The sequence below is a fragment of the Oncorhynchus mykiss genome, chromosome 6 (assembly GCF_057628025.1).
Source record: "Oncorhynchus mykiss isolate SJ-2025 chromosome 6, ASM5762802v1, whole genome shotgun sequence".
NCBI classification, from domain to species: Eukaryota; Metazoa; Chordata; class Actinopteri; order Salmoniformes; family Salmonidae; genus Oncorhynchus; species Oncorhynchus mykiss.
Window position 1 is genome coordinate 70398798 of NC_143027.1, and position 7365 is coordinate 70406162.

Below are 7365 nucleotides of genomic sequence, written 5' to 3' on the forward strand. Positions count from 1 at the left end.
TGGCCACCCAAGTCTCCAACCTCACAGAACAGGTTCACCATCTCCGCCTCGATCCACCGGCCACTTCCAGGGCTTTCGAATCTCCGGAGCCCAGAATCAATAACCCGCCGTGTTACTCTGGGGAGCCCACTGAATGCCGCTCGTTCCTCACCCAGTGTGATATTGTGTTTTCTCTCCAGCCCAACACTTACTCCAGGAGCACTGCTCGTGTCGCCTACGTCATATCTCTCCTTATTGGACGGGCTCGTGAGTGGGGCACGGCAATCTGGGAGGCAAGGGCTGAGTGTACTAACCAGTATCAGGACTTTAAGGAGGAGATGATACGGGTTTTTGATCGATCTGTTTTTGGGGAGGAGGCTTCCAGGGCCCTGTCTTCCCTATGTCAAGGCAATCGATCCATAACAGACTACTCTATTGAGTTTCGCACTCTTGCTGTCTCCAGTGGCTGGAACGAGCCGGCCTTGCTCGCTCGTCTTCTGGAGGGTTTCCGCGCAGAGGTAAAGGATGAGATTCTCTCCCGGGAGGTTCCTTCCAGCGTGGATTCCTTGATTGAACTCGCTATTCGCATTGAGCGACGGGTTGATCTTCGTCACCGAGCTCGTGGAAAGGAGCTCGCGCTCTCCGTCGCCTCCCTCTCCGCATCACTACCATCTTCCTCTGCCGGCTCGGGTGCTGAGCCCATGCAGCTGGGAGGTATCCGCATCTCGACTAAGGAGAGGGAACGGAGAATCACCAACCGCCTCTGTCTCTATTGCGGTTCCGCTGGTCATTTTGTCACTTCATGTCCAGTAAAAGGCCAGAGCTCGTCAGTAAGCGGAGGGCTACTGGTGAGCGCTACTACTCCTGTCTCTCCTTCAAGATCCTGCACTACCTTGTCGGTCCATCTACGCTGGACCGGTTCGTCAGCTTCCTGCAGTGCCTTAATAGACTCTGGGGCGGAGGGCTGTTTTATGGACGAGACCTGGGCTCGGGAACATGACATTCCTCTCAGACAGTTAAAGGAGCCCACGGCCTTGTTCGCCCTGGATGGTAGTCCTCTCCCCAGGATTCAGCGTGAGACGCTACCTTTAACCCTCACTGTTTCTGGTAATCATAGTGAAACCATTTCTTTTTTAATTTTTCGTTCACCTTTTACACCTGTTGTTTTGGGCCATCCCTGGCTAGTTTGTCATAATCCTTCCATTAATTGGTCTAGTAATTCTATCCTCTCCTGGAACGTCTCTTGTCATGTGAAATGTTTAATGTCTGCTATCCCTCCTGTTTCCTCTGTCTCTTCTTCACAGGAGGAGCCTGGTGATTTGACAGGGGTGCCGGAGGAATATCACGATCTGCGCACGGTGTTCAGTCGGTCCAGGGCCACCTCTCTTCCTCCACACCGGTCGTATGATTGTAGTATTGATCTCCTTCCGGGAACCACCCCCCCCCCCGGGGTAGACTATACTCTCTGTCGGCTCCCGAACGTAAGGCTCTCGAAGATTATTTGTCTGTAGCTCTTGACGCCGGTACCATAGTCCCCTCCTCCTCTCCCGCCGGAGCGGGGGTTTTTTTTGTCAAGAAGAAGGACGGGTCTCTGCGCCCCCCCCTTTTCACTAAGTTGGACCTTCGTAACGCTTACCATCTCGTGCGCATCAGGGAGGGGGACGAGTGGAAGACGGCGTTTAACACTCCGTTAGGGCACTTTGAATACCGGGTTCTTCCTTTCGGCCTCGCTAACGCTCCAGCTGTCTTTCAGGCATTAGTCAATGATGTCCTGAGAGACATGCTGAACATCTTTGTTTTCGTTTACCTTGACGATATCCTGATTTTTTCACCGTCACTCCAGATTCATGTTCAGCACGTTCGACGTGTCCTCCAGCGCCTTTTAGAGAATTGTCTTTTTGTGAAGGCTGAGAAGTGCACTTTTCATGCCTCCTCCGTCACATTTCTCGGTTCTGTTATTTCCGCTGAAGGCATTAAGATGGATCCCGCTAAGGTCCAAGCTGTCATTGATTGGCCCGTCCCTAAGTCACGCGTCGAGCTGCAGCGCTTTCTCGGCTTCGCGAACTTCTATCGTCGTTTCATCCGTAATTTCGGTCAGGTGGCAGCTCCTCTCACAGCCCTTACTTCTGTCAAGACGTGCTTTAAGTGGTCCGTTTCCGCCCAGGGAGCTTTTGATCTCCTCAAGAATCGTTTTACATCCGCTCCTATCCTTGTTACACCTGACGTCTCTAGACAGTTCGTTGTCGAGGTTGACGCGTCAGAGGTGGGCGTGGGAGCCATCCTTTCTCAGCGCTCCCTCTCTGACGACAAGGTCCACCCATGCGCGTATTTTTCTCATCGCCTGTCGCCGTCGGAACGTAACTATGATGTGGGTAACCGCGAACTGCTCGCCATCCGGTTAGCCCTAGGCGAATGGCGACAGTGGTTGGAGGGGGCGACCGTTCCTTTTGTCGTTTGGACTGACCATAGGAACCTTGAGTACATCCGTTCTGCCAAACGACTTAATGCGCGTCAGGCGCGTTGGGCGCTGTTTTTCGCTCGTTTCGAGTTCGTGATTTCTTATCGTCCGGGCTCTAAGAACACCAAGCCTGATGCTTTGTCTCGTCTCTTCAGTTCTTCAGTAGCCTCCACTGACCCCGAGGGGATTCTCCCTGAGGGGCGTGTTGTCGGGTTGACTGTCTGGGGAATTGAGAGGCAGGTAAAACAAGCGCTCACTCACACTCCGTCGCCGCGCGCTTGTCCTAGGAACCTTCTTTTCGTTCCCGTTCCTACTCGTCTGGCCGTTCTTCAGTGGGCTCACTCTGCCAAGTTAGCCGGCCACCCTGGCGTTCGGGGTACGCTTGCTTCCATTCGCCAGCGTTTTTGGTGGCCCACCCGGGAGCATGACACGCGTCGTTTCGTGGCTGCTTGTTCGGTCTGCGCGCAGACTAAGTCCGGTAACTCTCCTCCTGCCGGCCGTCTCAGGCCGCTTCCTATTCCCTCTCGACCGTGGTCTCACATCGCCTTAGATTTTGTCACCGGACTGCCTTCGTCAGCGGGGAAGACTGTTATTCTTACGGTTGTCGATAGGTTCTCTAAGGCGGCTCATTTCATTCCCCTTGCTAAGCTTCCTTCTGCTAAAGAGACGGCACAAATCATCATCGAGAATGTTTTCAGAATTCATGGCCTTCCGTCAGACGTCGTTTCGGACAGAGGTCCGCAATTCACGTCTCAATTTTGGAGGGAGTTTTGCCGTTTGATTGGGGCTTCCGTCAGTCTCTCTTCCGGCTTTCACCCCCAGTCTAACGGTCAAGCAGAACGGGCCAATCAGACTATTGGTCGCATCTTACGCAGTCTTTCTTTTCGTAACCCTGCGTCTTGGTCAGAACAGCTCCCCTGGGCAGAATACGCCCACAACTCGCTTCCTTCGTCTGCGACCGGGCTATCTCCTTTTCAGAGTAGCCTCGGGTACCAGCCTCCGCTGTTCTCATCTCAGTTCGCCGAGTCCAGCGTCCCCTCCGCTCAGGCTTTTGTCCAACGTTGCGAGCGCACCTGGAAGAGGGTCAGGTCTGCACTTTGCCGTTATAGGACGCAGACTGTGAGGGCTGCTAATAAGCGTAGAACTAAGAGTCCTAGATATTGTCGCGGTCAGAGAGTTTGGCTCTCCACTCAGAACCTTCCCCTTAAGACGGCTTCTCGCAAGTTGACCCCGCGGTTCATTGGTCCGTTCCGTATTTCTCGGGTCATTAATCCTGTCGCAGTTCGACTTCTTCTTCCGCGATACCTTCGTCGCGTCCACCCGGTCTTCCATGTCTCCTGCATCAAGCCCGTCCTTCGCGCCCCCGCTCGTCTTCCCCCCCCCCCCCCATCCTTGTCGAGGGCGCACCCATCTACAGGGTCCGTAGAATTTTGGACATGCGTCCTCGGGGCCGTGGTCACCAGTACCTCGTAGATTGGGAGGGGTACGGTCCTGAGGAGAGGAGTTGGGTTCCCTCTCGGGACGTGCTGGACCGTGCGCTGATCGAGGATTTCCTCCGTTGCCGCCAGGTTTCCTCCTCGAGTGCGCCAGGAGGCGCTCGGTGAGTGGGGGGGTACTGTCATGTACTGTCATGTTGTGTCTTGTCTCTGTCCTTTCCCTTCACCCTGTCTCCCTCTGCTGGTCGTTGTTAGGTTACCTTTTCTCCCCCGCTTTCCCCCAGCTGTTCCTTGTCTCCTCTAACTACCCATTCACCCCGTTTCCCACCTGTTCCCTTTTTCCCTCTGATTAGGTCCCTATATCTCTCTCTGTTTCTGTTCCTGTCCTTGTCGGATTCTTGTTTGTTGTGCTTCATGCCTGAGCCAGACTATCGTCATGTTTGCTGTAACCTTGTCCTGTCCTGTCGGAATCTGCCGGTCTATCTGAGCCTACCTATGTTTGGTTATTAAAGAAGCTCTGTTTAAGTTAGTTCGCTTTTGGGTCCTCATTCACTCACCATAACAAAAGTGTTTGGCTATAAAGATTCAGTCCTATAAAGTATTTCACTATAAAGATTCAGTCCTATAGAGTCTTTCACTATAAAGATTCAGTCCTATAGAGTCTTTCACTATAAAGATTCAGTCCTATTGAGTCTTTCACTATAAAGATTCAGTCCTATAAAGTATTTCACTATAAAGATTCAGTCCTATAAAGTATTTCACTATAAAGATTCAGTCCTATAGAGTCTTTCACTATAAAGATTCAGTCCTATTGAGTCTTTCACTATAAAGATTCAGTCCTATAAAGTGTTTCACTATAAAGATTCAGTCCTATAAGAGTCTTTCACTATAAAGATTCAGTCCTATTGAGTCTTTCACCATTAAGATTCCATCCTATTGAGTCTTTCACCATTAAGATTCCATCCTATAGAGTCTTTCACTATTAAGATTCCATCCTATAGAGTCTTTCACTATAAAGATTCCATCCTATAGAGTCTTTCACTATTAAGATTCCGTCCTATAGAGTCTTTCACTATAAAGATTCAGTCCTATAGAGTCTTTCACCATTAAGATTCCATCCTATAGAGTCTTTCACTATAAAGATTCAGTCCTATAGAGTCTTTCACTATAAAGATTCAGTCCTATAGAGTCTTTCACTATACAGACTCAGTCCTATTGAGTCTTTCACCATTAAGATTCCATCCTATAGAGTCTTTCACTATACAGATTCCATCCTATAGAGTCTTTCACTATACAGATTCCATCCTATAGAGTCTTTCACTATACAGATTCCATCCTATAGAGTCTTTCACTATACAGATTCCATCCTATAGAGTCTTTCACTATACAGATTCCATCCTATAGAGTCTTTCACTATTAAGATTCCGTCCTATAGAGTCTTTCACCATTAAGATTCCATCCTATAGAGTCTTTCACTATACAGATTCCATCCTATAGAGTCTTTCACTATACAGATTCCATCCTATAGAGTCTTTCACTATACAGATTCCATCCTATAGAGTCTTTCACTATTAAGATTCCGTCCTATAGAGTCTTTCACTATACAGACTCAGTCCTATTGAGTCTTTCACCATTAAGATTCCATCCTATAGAGTCTTTCACTATACAGATTCCATCCTATAGTCTTTCACTATACAGATTCCATCCTATAGAGTCTTTCACTATACAGATTCCATCCTATAGTCTTTCACTATACAGATTCCATCCTATAGAGTCTTTCACTATACAGATTCCATCCTATAGAGTCTTTCACTATTAAGATTCCGTCCTATAGAGTCTTTCACCATTAAGATTCCATCCTATAGAGTCTTTCACTATACAGATTCCATCCTATAGAGTCTTTCACTATACAGATTCCATCCTATAGAGTCTTTCACTATACAGATTCCATCCTATAGAGTCTTTCACTATTAAGATTCCGTCCTATAGAGTCTTTCACTATTAAGATTCCGTCCTATAGAGTCTTTCACTATTAAGATTCCATCCTATAGTCTTTCACTATACAGATTCCATCCTATAGAGTCTTTCACTATTAAGATTCCATCCTATAGAGTCTTTCACTATACAGATTCCATCCTATAGAGTCTTTCACTATACAGATTCCGTCCTATAGAGTCTTTCACTATTAAGATTCAATCCTATAGAGTCTTTCACTATACAGATTCCATCCTATAGAGTCTTTCACTATACAGATTCCATCCTATAGAGTCTTTCACTATACAGATTCAGTCCTATAGAGTCTTTCACCATTAAGATTCCATCCTATAGAGTCTTTCACTATTAAGATTCCGTCCTATAGAGTCTTTCACTATACAGACTCAGTCCTATAGAGTCTTTCACCATTAAGATTCCATCCTATAGAGTCTTTCACTATTAAGATTCTGTCCTATAGAATGATGCTCCAGAGCAATCAATATTTTGAGAGGAAACTAGTCAATGGAGAGCTAAATGCAATCTATTGAACAGATCAATGACTAGCTAATGAAATGTCATGGTAATATCATACGGCTGTAACTGGAACTCTGTGTGCCCTTGCATATAAAATAGATACCCTATACCATGAAGACATTATAAAAATATGCCCATCCATCAGAATGGAAAAAGTCAAGGACACCAAGAGTACCTGTTCTCTGTTATACAGCCTACATGTCAGAGACTAAATTGTGCCTGAAGCCAACCCTCTTGATCACAAGATATCCCTCAGCCTGTCCTCCTGCCCTCCAAAACCACCCATGCAACCACACCCATGCAACACTGAGGGGCGTGCCGACAAAGATGATCAATTCAAGGACATGTGTCTCGTCATGATTGCGGCGAGGGGCTGGGTGGCTGGCGTCCGCAGCGCAGCAAGACATGTTATGGCCTACAGGACTAGGACCCTGTGTGGATTAGACGGTTGTCTGATAAATGAGCCAGTCAGCTCAGAGCAGACAGACAGCAGTGGATCATTCAGAGGAGAAAATGAGATCTCTCATAATACAATCAAAATCACACCCTGCAGGAAAATTAATCTGTAGACCTTTGTATTAAACCTGTGTCATCTCAGAGGATACTGTGACATTGATTCTAATTGAGTTAATAAAGCTATTGTAATGAAAGGTTAAGGTAAAGGTTATTATAAATTGGGTGGTTCGAGGACTGAATGCTGATTGGCTGACAGCCGTGGTGTATCAGACCATATACCAGGGGTATGACAAAACATTTATTTTCACTGATCTAATTACATTGGTAACCAGTTTAGAATAGCAATAAGGCACCTTGGGGGTTTGTGGTATATGGCCAATATATGATGGCTAAGGGCTGTGTCCAGGCACTCCACGATGCGTTGTGGATAAAAACAGCCCTTATTCGTGGTATATTGGCCATATACCACACCCCCTCATGCCTTATTGCTTAAATATACCATGCTGCTGACTGTAGCATGATAAAGGA